This window comes from Trypanosoma brucei, chromosome 9, assembly GCF_000002445.2.
Source record: "Trypanosoma brucei brucei TREU927 chromosome 9, whole genome shotgun sequence".
In the NCBI taxonomy this organism is placed as follows: domain Eukaryota; phylum Euglenozoa; class Kinetoplastea; order Trypanosomatida; family Trypanosomatidae; genus Trypanosoma; species Trypanosoma brucei.
Window position 1 is genome coordinate 85,603 of NC_007282.1, and position 18,240 is coordinate 103,842.

The following is an 18,240-nucleotide window of genomic DNA, read 5'->3' on the forward strand; positions in this document are numbered from 1 at the left end:
ATTAGACCTTAAAATTTAAATTTTTTGGAAATGTCATGTACAAAGACTAAGACAAAACGTACTGTTCTCTGAATCCTCAACGTCATTGCGACAAGTTAAAGCAAGTAAAATTCAGTGACGGAGGATGGCTACCCAATTAAGTACAGTCAGACTCCTGTTGTACATAGCCACTCTGCTAGTGCTCCAAACTGAAAGAAAAATCGATGCTGCTAAAGAGGCCCTAAAATGGAGCGAGCTCACAAAACTTTGCAAACTAGCAAATTTTTTAAGAAAAATACCAGCAGGTGCAATGCACAAACTAAACTAACAAACAACAGCCTTACAAGCAGCGCTCAAACCCAAGGTAGGGGCAGCGGCGGCGGCGGAAGCACAGACGGACGCCCACATCAGCATGGTGGGAGCAGTAACCGCAGCGGCAGTGGACAAATGCATAGAAGACGCAACTGAGCAAGCGCGGAACATCGAAGAAAAAGCAATAAAAGCCGTAGATTTAGGAGCGCTTCAAGCAGGCTGGATCAGCGAGGTCGTACATCTTCTAAAGAGCATGTCAACCGGTGGAGGGAGCAGCGCCACAACCGGCTTTTGTCTCACGGCGGACGGCACCAACGCACTAACTGACACCAAAGTCGACGACATAGACTGCTCAACACTAACACCGACACTAGACGCAGAGGCGCTCGACTATGCAGCACAGAAATTTACAGACACTGGATTTGCCCTTGTAACAACCGGCAACGCCAAAGACGCAGGGGCAGGAAACAAATGCATTTTTCTACATAAAGCAGCGACCGCCAGCGCGAAAGCAGCTGACGTATTCCAAACAACGGGCTCGCACCTATTAGCAGGCACCTTACTGTCAGTCACCGCACACACGACAACCATCGAAGCGACGATAACAGCCCTAGACAACATAGCAAAGACCGGCAAAGTTGCGACGCCAAAACAACCGTATGATCACCTTTACAAACGCCGTAGCGGGCCTCAAAGAGGCGACCCCGCACTCCTGCGGGTCGGACGAAACTAGCGTTATAGAGGGCCTAGTAAACGACGGCTCAGTAGCAACACAACTAGCAAACATGATCAAAACAGCAGAGCCAGACCTGCCTGACGGAGAAGATGCCAAACAGGCGGAGGCTATTCTCACGGCAATAGCAGCAAAAGACAACAACAGAGGAAAAAATATTCGAGACAAAATCCTAAACACAAAAATTGAAAACGTAAAGAACGGGAACCGTGTAGAAACGGTAATTTCCGAAATAAGTTCAACAGCGGACAGAAGAACAGGATATCTTTTAGAACACAACAAAACAAGAATCCAGCTGGCAGAATTGTCCAAGCAGCTGACGGCGACAAGACAAAAGAAAGAAAAAGCGGATGCCCCCAAAAATAACTGAAACAGAAGAAACTTGCCAAAAGAAAGGGACAGGAGGTAACTGCAAAGATGGATGCAAAGAAGTCGAAGAAGGTGGAAAAAAGAAGTGCGTAAAGGATCAGAATCACACACTAAAACAGGAAGAAAATCAAGATAAAAAATACCATGGCGAGTACTTCTTTTGTAACTAATGCACTATTTTGCTTTTAGGATGCAAAACTTAAGTGTTTTATCATGCTAAGGATTGTTGATCAATTTTATGAAGTTTAATATATTTTAACGTCTTTTGACGAAAATTTGAAAATTGATGATGAATCAATAAATATGGTATTTTCTATGATAATTGTTTATAAGTGTAATGTTGTAGGATAAACGGGTGTTAAAACTTTACTATTCTGTCCATTTTATAGATATTGATAGTTAGTGTTATGATGGTGATATTAAGAATAATAGGATTATGTTTTGAGTGTGTATATACTAGTACTATATTTATAATAATAATTTAAAATAATAAATATGCGGATTAATTAAAACGCTTGAAGCGATGGCACGATTGCAGTAATAGAAAGTAAATGAGCAAGAGTGAAAGAGCACAAAGAATAATATTAAAGGATATATAGAAGGAAAGAAAGAAAGATGGTGAGAAATGGAGCTTGAATATACAGTTTCAAACACAAATATGACTACCTTCATCACGTTACACAAGCAAATGATAAATGATAACGAGGAAGGGAAAGTCCATTGTACAAACCAAATGGACTCTCTGCGTAATTAGCATAAGTAGCGACGCTAAAGCAAGAAGAATGAGTGGAAACACAGAGTGAAAAAACTAGATGTGCACTACAACGCCATAGGAGAGAATTATACAGGAAGAGATCATACCCACCTTTTAGCAAATATTGGATGAATTTCAATGAAAAGATTCTAGTGCCAACACGAAAGGCTTTAATTGATAGATTAATAGTGATGGAACCTATATGATGAAATAGGACTGTTGTGGTAGTTAGTACATGAAATTAGTAAACTTCTTTGTTTTTCTCCATACACTAGTTCACCTGACCACTTTAATTCCCTTATAAATTCATAAAGAGGGATTTTGAAAAGAAGTAAGCACCGAAATACACGTGGTTTGTAACGGTAGGTATGCATGTAGAGCTAAATTCTAATACAAAAACAATTGTTTAGTGCCTAATACAAGCTGCGAAAACTGAGAATATACTCTTAAGCACATATATCATAACAACATCAAGGCGTTACTTACATATTTGAAAATTTTTTCATTAATTTAAAATCCTTGGATCGCAATAAAGTAGTTTTATCAAGTTTTCCAAAGTATTTCTTTTATCCCCGTCAAATCTTTAAAATATATAAAGTAATGAAATTTTCTATATTAAAAATTTCACTATTACCCTTGCTTTTACCTTTATTGTGTTTGCGCTCAATAACTGTTCAAAACAGTGGGGAAAGGAAAACAAAAGAATGATGACTCTAAGACTCCTAGAGTGTATGCAGCTATAGTTCAAACTCATGCGACTCAAGTATGGTGTAAGCTCATATTGAGTGCAAAACTAAACCATGTTGAAATTATTACAATTGAAACGGGAAGTTTGTATAACCATGTTAAAAGGCCTATATGGATTATGGAATTTTTAGAAAAGCGGAATACAAGTGATGAGGATATTGTAATAACTGTTGATGGATATGATGTTATTGTTTCCGATGGAAATAAGTATGAAGTGCAGTGGAATATTTTATACAAAATACTGCAGAAAATGAAGATAAGTTTAGCGAGGAGGATGTCGTCAAAGAGAAACAAATTTCCCCTGTTCTATTCATGTCAACCGCGGAGTGTTATGCACCACAGTTAGATTTAATTTTGAACTCAGAACACAGAGACCATATGGAGAGGTGCGCATGGTTCTTTCAAGCTGCTTACTTTGCAGAGAAAAAGCTTAACCTAACGCACTTAATTAAGTGGCCTATAACTCAAAAAGCATACTTGAATTGTACTTGTATAATTGTGCCAGTCTTGGTGCTTAAAAAATTTGAAATCGCATTTGGAGAATTATTGGAAAGAAGTGAAGAGTGGTGGTAGGATCAAAGTATTCACAAACCGTTGCTAATATGGAGTGCCATTCAGGAAGAAGCTGTTGGACAGAGATTTGTTTTGAGGAGGGGCATGATTGGATTCGATTATGAAGAGGGATTCTTCACTATACCAAATAGTGTGGTGATTAGAGAGGCGCCATTTATTCACTTTACAGGCCAGCCAAATCCATGGGAAGATAAAGCAAAGTTGATTGTTAAAAATATTACTTGGTATAGGGAGTTGGAAAAAATAGATTTTAATTCGAAGGATATGGGGAAAATAGAAACTTATACACTTGGCGGAGGGAAATTGGATTTTGAGTGTGAGAATATTTGTGATAATGACTTTAAGAAAGGGGATTTGTTTAAATATAAAAAATGTGAAAAATTAAAGTTCACGTCGGTGCTGATAATGTGAGCAGCATACTTGTCCTAAGCAATACTTCATACAGCGGAGACTGGATAAGCTCGTTCTTTCGTGTTCTAGCGCTGTCTAACAAAAAGCTGTAGAAGTAAACGCATGCTACACTCGGTGATACTGGCTCTGTTGGTAGTGATTACCAATGGTGGCCTTGCTGGAAACATCCCAGCAGCAGCAAACAAGCCAATATTTGAAGTACTCTGTGAAATAGTGCAGTTCGCTGAGCGGAAGGCGCCGCCAGATAAACAAACACTAGATGAATCTGAAGCCTTAGGGACACTCAACGCCGTGAACATGTCCCTCGCACAGGCTGAATAGCAGAAACAATTTTCAGATAGCAAAGGAGACGAAATTGCGTTGGAATCTGAAGCAAACAGACTCAAGACGTCACAACCACAATGGGCAGATGACTGGCAGCTCTGGTCAAAAGCAAAGCAAGATATCAAAAACACTTGCAAATACGGCCAATTAATAAAGGAGAACAAATTCATCGGCCTTACCGATGACGAGCGACGGATTGCGGCTCAAATGCACCAAAGTAGACTTTCGAAGGCGGTACACATCGCAGACAAGATTGAAGGATTCAAAGCGCAGCTAAAAGAGGCAACCAAAGAAGCAGTGGACAAGCTGATTAACGACGCGGTGTTTGGAGCAGAAGACGGCGAAGGAGAGATTCAAAAAGGTGCAACCGGTGACGCAGCCGGAAGAAGTGCAGGCGCATGCAACATCGGCGGGGCCATAAAAGGCAAGGAAACTATTGACCATACGCTAATGTGCCTTTGCCTCGCCAGAGGCGGGGGAGAAACACCCAAACCGTGCGACGAGGAGACCACCGCTTCTGTAGACTGGGCACGCCTTGCAGGCAACGCCAAGACTGGCTACGACGCCGTCAGAGCGCTGTGTCCCAAAGCACATGCTGCCCCAGTAGAAGCGGCAGAAATCAGACAGGCACTAGCGGACCTCAGGCGGAAAATCAAACTAAATGCCAACGTAGGTTACTTAGGATTCTACGCAGCAACAGGATGCAATGGCAGCTCAGGCAACGGAATATGCATTAACTACAACAACAAGATAACGCATCAGAAAAACGACTACGACAAATTGAATTTATTAGTCAAGCTGACAGACACGGCCAACTTACTGGAACAGGCAACAGCGGCAAAGCAAGCGGAGGATCTCTGGACAAGCAAACTGGAAGGCGAGGCGAAGGAAGCATGGCTGACACCATCAACGGCAATAACGCTCGCCAAGAAATCAAAGGCTGTGCTGACACAAGCAGAAGAAAGCAAAACATTCGAAAATAAGAAGAAAGAATGCGAACAGCACAAAGACAACAAATCCGCATGCGAAAATACAGGTAACTGCAAATGGGAAGGTGATGACAAAACAGGGACGTGTAAAGTAGACGAAAGTAAAGTTACAACTCAGACAAATGTGGCAGAAGGAACAGGAGAGGAAACAACGGAGAAATGCAAAGGCGAACCCCAAGGACGACTGCAAATCTCCGGGTTGTGAATGGGAGAGAGAAACTTGCAAAGATTCCAGTATTCTTGTCAAGAAGAAATTCGTTCTGAGTATGGCTGTTGCTTTTTGTGACTTTGCTGTTTAAATTTTTTCACTCCTTTGTTTAAAAAATTTGGTGAAATATAATATATTTTAACGTTTGTGTAAAACACTCTATAAATTTGAAAACCATAAAACCTAAAAATATAAAAATTACTAAATTATGGTGTGAAAACGTAAAATAGATATAAATTAGTATTGAGATACGGTATGATAAATGATTCATATTCTAATATTTTTATTTAATGTATATAATTTGTGATTATGATGGTAATTGCATAATAATAATAATAATAATAATAATAATAATAATAATAATAATAATAATAATAATAATAATAATAATAATAATAGGAGAGTGTTGAGTGCGTGTATATACGAATATTATACAAAGATAGCGGAAGACTAGATTAAATGTCAAAATAGAGGCTTTCAAAGAAATAGTAAGTGTGCAATGGAAGTAAGCAAGTACGTGGGAGAGAATGAGAAATAGAGCACGCCGATTATTATTAGAGCAAGGCAATAAGACAAGAAGAGGCAGTAAGATTGAATATGCACGGTGCCACATAAAAACATGAGGCTAGGCATAATCATACACAAGGAGATGATGGAGGGGAATGTGATGTAGAGACAGAATCCAGCGAAAAGGCCAAATGAATTCCATGTTTTACCACTGAACATGACAGAAGGTAATAAGGAAGTAAAGAAAATGAAGAATGAGGCAACTAAATTAGTAGAATAATATATCAGGAGAAATAGGAGGCTCCCATTATTATTCCCACAATTTCACGCAGAAGTGGATAGATAAAACAGCAGAGATGATGTTGGAGATTATGGTTTTAATTCTTACCGTAGGATTCCAATGAAAAAACAAAAGGACGTCCTTCTGTGTACATAAAGATGGTGAAATGATTAGTATTTTTGACAAAGGGTTCAGAAATGAGAAAAACAGGCCAAGCGGAGAAAAATATATGGAAAATCCAAGAGCTTTTTAAATAGCGTAATAAACAATGTGACAGCATTGTAAATAACCTTAAATGGTTCAAAGATAGTTAATGTTAAGATATGGGTGTGAGGAAGGGTCACTTGTAAGTAATACAATCAAAGCGAAATCAGAACAAAGAGAAAAGCACAAAAAATATCCCCAAATGAAAGGCGACAATATCCATTCAGGCTACGTAACTGTCATTCTAAATATTTGTACCAGAAGTTCTTTATAAGTGCACCATAATAGTCGCACACTTGCTCGCTTGCGTTTTTTGACAACACGCAAACGGGGGACAAAACAGGCAGCTGCTAGGCCAAGCCAGAACATTAACTTTTGCACTACTTTAAACCTGCAAACCACAGAGAAAAACTATGCTCTTCAATCACGCCTGCCACAGACAGCAGCACTGCAAACAGATAAAGATGTCACGTCAAACCCAGTGCACACTGGCAGCGGCGGCGCATAGCAGGTTTTGCTTCGTTCTCGCGCTACTTTTGACATCGATCCACACGGGACACACGTCAGTAGAACAGTCTTCAGAGAAAGTAAACAGTCTCTGCACTGAGAGCAAATATACACGGCACCTCGCAAAGCACATAGAAACGGATGGGGCGATACCAGAGGCTTCCTTGAATAAACTGAGAAGCTACGCCGCCGGCTGGATTGTGCTAGCAGCAGCAGAAACAGACACAAAAAGGGCCGCGGCGACTTATGCCCTAGCAATAAAAGCGACTGAAGACGCAAAAAATGCGGAACAAGCGGCACAAGCAAAACAGCAAGCAGCACGGCAAGCAACGACGGTACTGTTAGCCCGCTCAAGCATAGCCTCAGCTTTGCTAGCGACAACAGTAGGGGCGAAAACGGGAAGCACAACTCAGGGAGCCGGAAGCGGGAACAACAGCCCAGAAAAGAGCTGCACACTATCTTTCAAACCGACCACAGCCTACCCGGAAACATGCAAAGATGACCTAAGCGCCGGAGACGGCCCCGAAAAAGTCCCCATACAACTCAGCGGCAAGACACAAATAAAACTGCTTAGCACGCAACACCTCGCGGCGCGAAAGATAACAGTAACTGCCCAAACGAAAGGCACACAAAACAGCATCAACGCACAGACCGGCCATGAATGCAGGAACAACGGCGGCGCAACCAGCGACTTCATAAGAATGGAAACAGCAGCAACAGCCGACGAAACGCCCGTAACACCGGCAGACGTCAGTATAGAGAAGCTAAACAACGCCCCCAGCGGCTGTGGTACGCTAAAGGACCGCAACAAGAAAACTGCGTTCGACAATGAGCTGCTAGCACAAGCAATCTGTGAATACATATAGACGCCAAAAGCTCAACCAGCGGACCCAGAACGATATACGCCACAATCACTTAGCAGCGACAACGAAATAAAAAACCAATACACGGCGTACTTGACCACAGCAGGCGTCAAAGTTACCGATAAGAAAACAGTAGAATCGGAACTTAAAAGCTTATATGGACCTGAGCCAGGCAACTTCAACGACAAATTCGTAAAAAAACTGGAAAATATGGAAGTAACCTACACACTAGGTGAAGAGCTAAAAAAAGAATCAATTATGAAGCTGAGCCAAGCTGGGCACACGATCAGGTCGCTTCTGCATATAGGGGCCAGAGCCGCAAAGCGGACTGCGGAAAAAGCGGCGGCGGCGAGCAAGCAAGCCACTGAAACAGACGCAACGTGCGAAGCCAAAGGACCAGGAAATAACTGCAAAGATGGTTGCAAAGTTGTTGGGGAAGGTGGCAAAAAGAAGTGCAAATTGGATACAGAGGAGGCAAAAAAAGTAGAAAACCAAGCAGGAGGGAAAGGCGGAAAAACTGACTACTCTAGCCATGCTACCCTGCAAGCCTCCGAGTCAGTAAAAAAACCAGGCCAAGCAGCTACTTGTGGATAGAGAAGTGGAAAAGAGGGCGAGAATTATAACAAGAAAACAGAAAAGTGCAGAAATAGTAGGTTTCTCACAAATAAAAAATTTCTCTGAGTATAGCTGCTGCTTTTGTGAGATTGGTGGAATTCTAGCTTTTTAATTATTCTTGCTCAGATTAATAAAATTTATGAAATATCATACAATTTAATATAATTTAACACGTTTTGATGAAAATGAGAAACATAGTAAAAATATTAAAAATAGTTAAAAACAGAAAATTTAATACAATGTGTATAAAAGCAGCCCATGAGTGTCAAGTAGTATGGTCATAGCGTGAAACGTCAGTGATACTCTGATTTTATAACTTTGTTTATATTGTTTATTTCATAGATATTATCTAGGTGTACGATAATAATAATAATATGAAAGTGTGTGATTGTGTATATACTAATATTTTCATAAGTGCAGTAGATAACACTCAATGTATAGGCTGTCATAAACACCAAACCCTCCCCCACAAACTGTAGCCAGTGTAAAATTTCCGTAGCCAGCGAGCGAAGCCAACCACACACCAAAGCGGTGCGAAAAGCCATCATACTCCTGTTTTATAACAATAAATGCCAAACAGTGCCCTTCGATTCCTTCTGGTAAGCGGTAAAAAAAGGATAAAGATGCGCACAGTTTTACCAACATTTGTTCTGGTTGCAACATGCCTGCAGACAGTGGTCAAACTGGCTGAAATGAGTGGCGCCAAATCCTCAGCAGCAGTGAAGACGCCGTGCGATGAGATCTATTTTAACCAAGCACTTGCAGGCAAACTGAAAGGTCAAATTTCACTACAACAACTAGCGATTGCTAACATCAGAACTGAGGCTCGGCAGCTCTGGCTAGGGGCGCTAGCACAAAAAAAACCCACAGAAAAAAGCAGCATACTATGTCTTAGCGGCAGCAGCAGAGCGCGAGGCACTAAACGCAGAGGAAACAGATACGGCAACGGTGAGAGTTTACGAGGAAGCTATCGCCACTTTAGAAAAGCGGGTGGGACAGCTGCAGATGTTCCAGCGGCTACTACCAACTAAGCCCGCGCAGCTATCAGGGTCGACTGCAGGCGGAAACGCCGACAAAACCTTCGGAGTCAGCACTGACCTTTGTACCGTCAAAGCAGACTTTGTTGCACCAGCAGGGACCGCATGCCAGCCAACGGACAAAGACGGAGGAGATGCCTCAAAAGCAGGCGAGGAACTAGACACGCTGACCGAGCTAAACGGATTGGACGGCAGCAAATTGTCATTAACCCAGCTAACGGTGCAGATCGTGTCCAAAGGAGACTATGATGGCTCAGCCCACAACCAAGGCGACGGTAAAAGCTTTTGTGGCCAGACAGCAACGATAGCCTCAGTCACAACAGGTGTCGGCATCAAACACCTACCAGCAGCAGCAGTCACCCAGGGCGAAGCTCAAAAGATTAAAACGGGTTCTGACTGCGGCAACAAACCAGAAACCCTCAAAGATGGTACAGTATCCAGGGCAGAGCTTGCCTATACAATCTGCCAGTGCCAAAACAAAAAGCTGACAATACCGCAGCTGATAAGCAGCACAAACACAAAAACCTTAATATCAAAGCCGTATATTCAAAAGCTGGCACTACTAGAAACTGGTAAAGCAGACAAGGTAAAGGCGGGTTCAGACCCGGCACGGACCGCTGCTGCTGAACTATTCGGCGGCGAAGAAGCAGACCTCAAGAAAGAGTTTTTCGACCCACTCCAAGAAGATAGTCTGATAATTAGGGTGCCGGATAACAGCAAAGCTATCAGCATCAAAACAGCATCTGGAAATCAAAACTTCGCAGACGCCTTAGCGTTTTTAACAGGTGAAGCAGCAAAAGCCAGTGTGCAAACGACACCGGCAGCTGCAGTGGACAAACCACACACACAGGTCTGCGCAACAAAGGGGGAAAATGACTGCAACACCAATCCTGGCTGCAAATATAATGAAAAAGATAGGAAATGCGAAGAAGACCCTGCAAAAACTACAACAGCAGCAACGAACACAAACACCACAGGAAGCAATTCTTTTGTCATTAACAAGGCGCCTCTATTGCTTGCAGTTTTTGTTTCTAGGATAAGACTTTTAAGATTTATTGGTAAAAGCTTTTTGCCCCATTTTATAAAATTTATGATACTTTCTAAAATTGCGCAATTTTGACATGTTTTAAACTTGTAAAAAAATTGGCATATTTTTAAACGACAAAAAAATGTAGTTTTGGTACAAAAATGGACTATGGTTGTAAAGTAGCAGAACGATGGGGTAACTTTTTCCTTGCTTTTCAGAAATTCTTCTAATATTGTTTATATTATGGATATGAGTAAAGGTTATTAATAACATTTATAAAATTAATAATAATAAATAATAATCATAATAATAATATGAGTATGTATATTCTAATATTATAATAAGAGGAGTGGTGGTGAAGAATAAATGAACAGAAGAAATGAATTTCTTTAAAAATGGCAAAGTCACAATAAAAGTAAGTAAATTGGTGTGACGGTGAGAAAGAGAGAAAAACTGAAGAGATAAAACAAGGAGTTTTATCAATAGAATGGGGAGCGAAAGAGAAAAATCAGGAAGTGAGGAAAAGGAAAAAGAACGATGGAATATACTGAGTTTTAAACACAATCATATTGATTGGCATGATTATACAAAAGGGTATGGAAAGTGAAATGAGGGAGAGAGTATGTGCGCTGTGGAGAAAACAAATAGAGTTTCTACGTTATATGCAGGAACAGTACGAGAAGAGAAAATATAAGAAAGAAAAAAACAGAGTGAAAGAACTTGAAGAACTGTAGAGTAGCACAGAGGTTAATAATACAACAGTATGTTGCGCTCCTCATTTCAGACAAAAATGGGCTGATGCTGCTGCGGAGATAGTGAAGACTGTATTTTGTAATCTGATTCTTGATCATAATATCTAGCTATAAATAAAAATAGATGAAAGGAAGTGGATAAATGTGATGTCATGTTAAAGTTTTCTTATCATTTTTACTATTAAAAGCCAACATTTGAGTCAGCAACAATATGGTATTTTTTGGAGAAAGATTTTAATACTGAGATCACAAATGGATTTCTGTGAGAAGCAAAAGAATTGTTAAAATCGGTAAATGCTTAAAAAAGCATGTATGAAACAATCGGGAGGCTTTTTTCAAGTGAAGAGAATCAATAGTGATACTCTTTCGATTCCATATTGATGTGCTTTCCAGACATGAAGAACTCTCATAGAAAGAATATATTGTATAAAAGGTGTCGCTAACGCCAATATAAGTGGTTTTATTGACAAGTTAAAGGCAGCAATGAAGTTATATTCGGACAGAAAATCACTGACTATTAAGCATCTGACAGAGTTATTTACGAAAAAAACGTGGCTAAAACACAAAGTCAATCTTATTCACGAACAACACAAGCGCTTCTTTGTCATAGCACCACCATAAAAAGGAAGCTTTTCGACAGTAGCGGCTGAAAAAACATAAGATTCAAATTTTTAGGCATAGATATGTGTGCGGTTTTCTTACTTGGAACAGAGGCTCAGGCTTGCGGCGGCACAGAGTATATTCAATGTATATATATATATATATATATATAGGGAACGACGAAGACGAGCAAGGCGGCAATATCAGACTTCCTTGTGAAAAAATTGGCAATCAAAACTATAACCGTGCTTGTATTTACAAATTTTTATAAACGTCAAAAACACTTGCAACACAATTGAAAAAGCGGAGCTGAGAAGCCGAAAAAATTAATCTAAATAAACTGAACGCCGAGTTTGAAACATCGATTCAAGCACTCACGACAGACAAAATATCAATAGAAAATTTGCGCTTACTGAGCACCAGGCCACCGTGAGCAGATGAACCGTTCCTAGCTTACAAGTGTAGCCCGGGCACCACAGAGCATATCGCAGCAGCCAATAAGCAGTAGACAGTCATAGCGCAGGCAGGCCCAACGCCAACCGAGGTGATATTTAATCGCAAGTTTAGGCAAACACACGCCATGCATGTCAACAAACCTCTTTATATTTGTCACTTCTTTCTGAATTTTACTGATTACTTTTGTAAATGAGCGCCAAAGATTTTGTTTTAAAAACTAAGCTACTGTAGGCAGGGTTCCTACAATAGCACAGGGAACTGAAGCAATTTATAAGATTATAGCGATTCCAGAAGCGCGATACATAAATTAATCAACACATGTCCAGTGGAACCGTCATTCTGACCTACATACTTCTAATAAGTGCGTCACAACGCGACAGACGTCAGCTGCAGAAAGCATCGCTCTGAAAAACACGGTGTGGCAACCCATTTGCCAGCTATCAGAAGAACTGGGAACTCTTCCAGGCTTTGCGCTTGACCAAGCAGTGCAGGCGCTCAAAGCGGCACAAACTTTCGACATGGCTTCACAGCGGGCGCCATATACGCAGCGATCAACATAGGGACACTTCTAGCCGAAAAGGCGACCCTTCTAAAAGATTATTACCCCTGGCTAGCTTCCAGGGCCTACGAAAAACTGAAAACCTCGGCCATAAAAACTCAATTAAAAGCCGCAACAAAAAGAGCTTACATAAAGGGCAGAATGGACGACTATCTAGCGCTGCTCGCGCAGTCAACGACAGCATCAAACAATGCTTGCTTACTGCCCGGAAAAACCAACGACGACGCCGCTGCTTACACAAAGGGTGCAACGATTGGTACAACGCCGTGCAAGCTACAGAGCCCAAGCCTAAAGTCGACAGAACGGTTTTCGTCGGAGCTAACAAATGACGGATACAAAAACCTAGCCAAGGGGGCTACGGCAGGAGACAACCACCAACAGGCCGACGGCGGCGACGGCAACAAGTGCAAACTTCTCAGCGGCTACAACACAAACGGCTATGCAAATTGCGGCGGTCTGACAACCAGTCCCAAAGTAATGGCCGGTTATATCGCGATACCAAACACGGCGAACGGAATAACCCTAGAGACAAAAGAAAACCTCAAAACAGCAAACAGGGAAGATACCAAGCCGTGGTATGAAGCCTTTGAAGCAACAAACAGATTAAGCACAGCGAACGACGTAGAGTTCCGCAACGATACTGGTGACTTACACAGGAAAACAACGCTTAAAGCCGCTGTCAAAGTGCTCTTGCTAGCCAAGCCCAAAGCGACTGACACTGACATGACAACGGCAATAGACAAGATCTTTGGCAATAAAACCGACGAAAAGAGAACGAATCTTGAAAATGCGATAGATAACACAGAAATCCCAGGTGAAGTAACAAAGCAATCAGAAACGACGAGACTCGGCTCTATAACACACCTCGCAAAACTAAGTGAAGGACTGGCATATAAGCTCACAAAAGACCTCGAAGAAGATGCCAAACCGAAGGAAATCCCCAAAGAAACCACCGTCACAGACAAAGATTGCGTTTGAAAAAAAGGAGAAGACTGTAAAGGGGATTGCGAACTTGTAGAAGAAGTTTGCAAACCCATAAAGAAAGGAGATAGAGAAAACAAAGAGAAAGATGGGGGAAAGCCCTCAGATAGGTGTACAAAACACGGCACTGACAAAACCAAATGTGAAGCTGAAAAAAACAGCAGGACAAACCCCCGTTTGTAGTTTCAGTAGTGGAAAAAGATAAAGAGGATGACAAGGATGCAGAAATGTGCCGTGATTCCAGTTTTCTCGTCAATAAGAAATTGGCTCTGATTGTTTCTGCTTTTGTGGCTATGGTAGAATTTTAGCCTTTTTTTAGTTATAAAATTCTAATTATTCTCGTACAAGTTTGTGTGACTTATTATATTTATTAAAATTGTATATTTGTTTGCAGTGGTTGACAAATATTTTAAAATTGGATAAATTTTTAAAAATATAAAATTTTGGTATGAAAGTGGCCTATGTGTGTAATAAACCGAATTATAATGTACGAAAAATGAAGTAATATTATGTGATTTTCCTAAATTGGTTAATTTTATGCATATTAGAAGTAAATTATGGTTATAATTATTATTATTATGAAAGAAGAGCGTCGCGAGTGTATATTCTAATATTATAAAAGGAACAGTGTAGCAGAGCAACAGGAAAGAAACAGTTAAAGCACTTATAATTTGCTGTCTGCCATAAGGTGGGTTAGTGAATGTGGCAGGGAGTGAGTAAAAAAGAGCAAAATAACAGCATTGAATGAAACGGAGAAAGATAAAGAGAAATGGAGATGGAATATGCGCAGTTTCAAACACTAGTATAGCGATGGATATCATCATACAAAGGAAGTGATGTGTGATAAATGAAGAAGAGACATTGTGCAGTGTGCATGGCAAGTGCAATCCACATGTTTTATGCACAAATAGCAACAGAAAAACGCTGATGGTAAAATAAAGAGTAAAAAAACTTGACGCGTGACAGTGAAGCACAAAGATTACAAAAGAATAAACATGGCAAATGATCCCCGTATTTCAATTTAAAAAATATAGATGTAACCGCATATATGATAGCGTATCCTAGTATCTATTCCTCAAAAAGAACATGACAAAGAAGAAGCATTAAAAAGGAAAATTGGTAAGTGTCATGTAATATTTAAATGTTCTTTTCATAAGATATCGTAATAATAGTTAACACTTGTCGAAAAAATATAATATTATTGGTAGGATCATTTTACAACTATGAATACCAGCGGCTTACCCTTAAAAACAAAATAATTATAAAAATTTAAAGCTTCTTAAAATAGAAAATAAATGAAGCGATAGAGGCTCTATACAAAGTAAAGAGAATAAACAGTACTATTCCACCAATTTTGCATTGGTTTAACGGCCAAACACTAATACAGTTTAAGGTGTGCGTAATTCATATAAAGATATATGTGCAAACCAGATTGGTGGTGCGAATCCGAAGAGGGAAAGAAGTATATAAAGCTCTTTTAGAATCAATTTACAACTCTCAAACATCTTCAGAGCTGAGTACGACAAATTTCAAAAAAAAAAGAAACAGTAGAGACCGCATCCGATCCGAATACGATGCTATTTTGTTAGTTAAAGTAAACGCGAAGGCACAAAATTAACAGGCGATAAATAGCGGGAGAGAGAGAGAGGGCCGTGCATGTTAAGCGTTTTAGCGGCATCAACACATACGGTATTTTCAGAGTCAACAGTGAAAAAGGTATAGCTGTAGATGCAAGACACAAGAAATATAGATGCCAACCGATATGGGTTAGAATTCAAAAGTTCAGATTCTTCGCGTAACATGCATGCTTTGTCTGACGCATAATGTGGCGGCCGAAACGCTGGAGATGTCCCTTCCATATTCCTTCCAGACGTCTGAAACAACCAACCGCGTCTTTCAGTGCATTGAAAAAGAAAACCAGAAAAAAGAGGCAGTGTCACGGCGGGGCCAATACACAACACAAATTCATTAAAAAATAAATAACTTGTAACGCTACCGTCTTTACAGCGCCAATAACATTAAGGAAAACTGAAATTAAACAGTCATACTAATACAGTCCTTTTCGGACACATAACATTTCCTATATCACTCCATTTCCACAATAAAACAACACAAAATATAGAAAGACAGCGTGACCAGATGTTACTTAAAGCAGTCTTCCTTATGGCGTTAACGTCGAGCGGATCGTGCACGAACTTTCACACCTACGACAAGCAAGTAGCGAGCCCTTGCGACAGCAGCCATTACCTCGACAACATGGTAGCAGCCGCCAGCGCGGCGCTCAAAGCGCCGACAACCTCAGTTCAGAAAGCGCTAGAGCAGGCAAGCCAAATGTCGCTACTGGCAGATACCGTCGACGGTGCGGAGCGCACGGCCGCGCACCTGGCAGCAGCGCTGGCGATAAGTCAAGCCGCGCAAGCAATTGAAAGCACAATCGGCCAGTGGGACAGTATAATAACTGGGATGGTGGCAGCAAGCAAGCTCGCGGCGACAGCCGCTTTAGTCGACGAACTAGCCGAAACGACGACCACCGACATAGCGACGAAGACTACGGGAACGATCACGCCAGCAACTGATATGTCTGTGCAAGCAAAGCTAAAGCCAAACGAGCTGGGGTTTTGCAAACAGGCAGCTGGCGCATTGAAACAGACCAAAACCGCGGACAACACGCACAGTTCAACCAAAACAATCACCGCTTACGCCTTAAAACCAACACCGAAAGCCAGCGAAGCAACACGCGGAGAGAACATGGTTTGTCTTCTCACCGGAGCCAACACCGTATCCGGCCAAAAGTGCGGCACAACTGCGACAGCAGTGGGCTACAAAGGCGGAAGGCTCCTCGAAGCAACGCAAATTAAACTGACAAAAAACCCGGCGACACAGAACAAAACTACGCAGACACGACAGAAAGCGGGATTGTATCTGACAAAACGACGATCAACCAATTGTCGAAGCAGATTGCCGCAATGGAAAATGCAGCAGTCAAGTTAAAAGTAGCGGCTGCAGTTAGTCCCGAAGCAAGCGTAATCGACACAGCAACAAAAGATGCAATCGCGCGTTACCTGACAGACGAAAAAGCAGACTACAACAAAAATAAAGACGCTGTGGACAAATTTATATCAGACAACTTTGGGGAAGGCGGCAAAAATATCAAAGAAAAACTAGGCACAAAAGTCGAACAGATGAAGCCAACAAAGGCAGCTACTGGAGGAAATGGCTACGCCAAACTAACTGACCTCGTCCGCACCGATGAACTTAAGAAAGCTCAACTTTACTACACTGTAGCTGCCTTAGTCAAAGAGCAAGAAGAAAAGAAGAAAAAACAGGCAAGTCCATCATGTCCCTCAAAAGCAGACAAAGCGTCAGAACCACCCAATCAGCAGACGAATGCAAAAAGCACTTAACAGAGAAACCCTGTAAGGATGAAAAAGGTTGCGAATTTGATGAGGAAAAACCAGAGGGTGAAAGATGCTTTCCAAAAGAAAACTCATCTACGACCTCAACAGTAAGCAATTCTATTGTGATTAAGATACCTCTTTTGCTTGCAGTTTTGACTCTATGATGAAATTTTAAGAGCTATTGGTAAAGGATTTTCGATCGTTTTTATAAACATTTCGTATTATGAGGAATTTCTAAATTTGATAGCATTTGATATATTTTAATAGTTTTTGATGAAAATTTAAAATTTGTTGAAAATGTGAAAGATATGTAAAATATGACAATTTTGTAATGTGTGCATGATTGTAGCCTATGGGTGTAGAGTATCATGGTGGTGGGTTATAAAAAATTAGTGATGTTCTCAAAGTTGGATTACTTGTTTATATTATGCATATTAGGAGTAATTTAAGGTTATAATAACAATAAGTTTTATTATTATGATAGTTATATAAAGAGAGTATTGTGAGTGTGTATACACTAGTATTATAATAGTTGAGACTGAAGAAGAAATGGCATTTCCAAATAATACTATTGAAAAAAATGGAAATGGTGCAATGGAAGTAAGTGAGTATGATTGGAATGAGTAGAAGCGAACAGGAATTTTATAATAATAGAATATGCAAAGGGGAAGGAGTATACGCACTTGTGAACTAAGAAGTAAAAACAATCATTATATTCATGTATATAGAGGCCTTTATCTGAAAGAGGAACTTGATAGCTGACACAGAAATGGTAGATACTACTTTTTACAAAGCAGTAGCAAAGGAGAGATGATTTGTTGAAAGTTTGGTAAACAACAGCAGCAAAAGAATAGTATAACAGAGACAGTAAACGATGAAGCCAGTGTATGAGGTAAAACAATCTAATGATAATCAACAAATTGCTTGTTGGAATACTTCTTGGACACTAGTGCCGTAAAATAAGCGATTAAGTAACATAGGAGTTTTCGATTCTTTACATCTTGCGGTACAGATTAATAAACATGTCGCGAAAAGCACTTTCAGTACCGAATCGA

General features: G+C 40.6%; 7 pseudogenes, besides 10 other annotated features; all 7 read left to right on the forward strand.

Annotated features, from left to right (window-relative positions):
• The first annotated feature begins 124 nt into the window (after nucleotides 1-124).
• Nucleotides 125-1,563, forward strand: Tb09.142.0020 (annotated as a pseudogene).
• Nucleotides 1,564-1,856: 293 nt separating this feature from the next.
• Nucleotides 1,857-1,890: a sequence feature (AT_rich).
• An 839-nt stretch (nucleotides 1,891-2,729) lies between these two features.
• Nucleotides 2,730-2,772: a sequence feature (AT_rich).
• On the forward strand, nucleotides 2,748-3,878 carry Tb09.142.0030 (annotated as a pseudogene).
• Nucleotides 3,879-3,980: 102 nt separating this feature from the next.
• Tb09.142.0040 lies at nucleotides 3,981-5,490 on the forward strand (annotated as a pseudogene).
• A 184-nt stretch (nucleotides 5,491-5,674) lies between these two features.
• Nucleotides 5,675-5,702: a sequence feature (AT_rich).
• Nucleotides 5,703-5,722: 20 nt separating this feature from the next.
• Nucleotides 5,723-5,797: a microsatellite.
• A 1,057-nt stretch (nucleotides 5,798-6,854) lies between these two features.
• On the forward strand, nucleotides 6,855-8,479 carry Tb09.142.0050 (annotated as a pseudogene).
• Nucleotides 8,480-8,501: 22 nt separating this feature from the next.
• Nucleotides 8,502-8,545: a sequence feature (AT_rich).
• Nucleotides 8,546-8,998: 453 nt separating this feature from the next.
• Tb09.142.0060 lies at nucleotides 8,999-10,445 on the forward strand (annotated as a pseudogene).
• Nucleotides 10,446-10,703: 258 nt separating this feature from the next.
• Nucleotides 10,704-10,754: a microsatellite.
• Nucleotides 10,755-11,936: 1,182 nt separating this feature from the next.
• Nucleotides 11,937-11,963: a microsatellite.
• A 602-nt stretch (nucleotides 11,964-12,565) lies between these two features.
• On the forward strand, nucleotides 12,566-14,095 carry Tb09.142.0070 (annotated as a pseudogene).
• A 50-nt stretch (nucleotides 14,096-14,145) lies between these two features.
• Nucleotides 14,146-14,173: a sequence feature (AT_rich).
• Nucleotides 14,174-14,189: 16 nt separating this feature from the next.
• Nucleotides 14,190-14,232: a sequence feature (AT_rich).
• Nucleotides 14,233-15,031: 799 nt separating this feature from the next.
• Nucleotides 15,032-15,061: a sequence feature (AT_rich).
• Nucleotides 15,062-15,926: 865 nt separating this feature from the next.
• Tb09.142.0090 lies at nucleotides 15,927-17,349 on the forward strand (annotated as a pseudogene).
• Nucleotides 17,350-18,240: the final 891 nt, after the last annotated feature.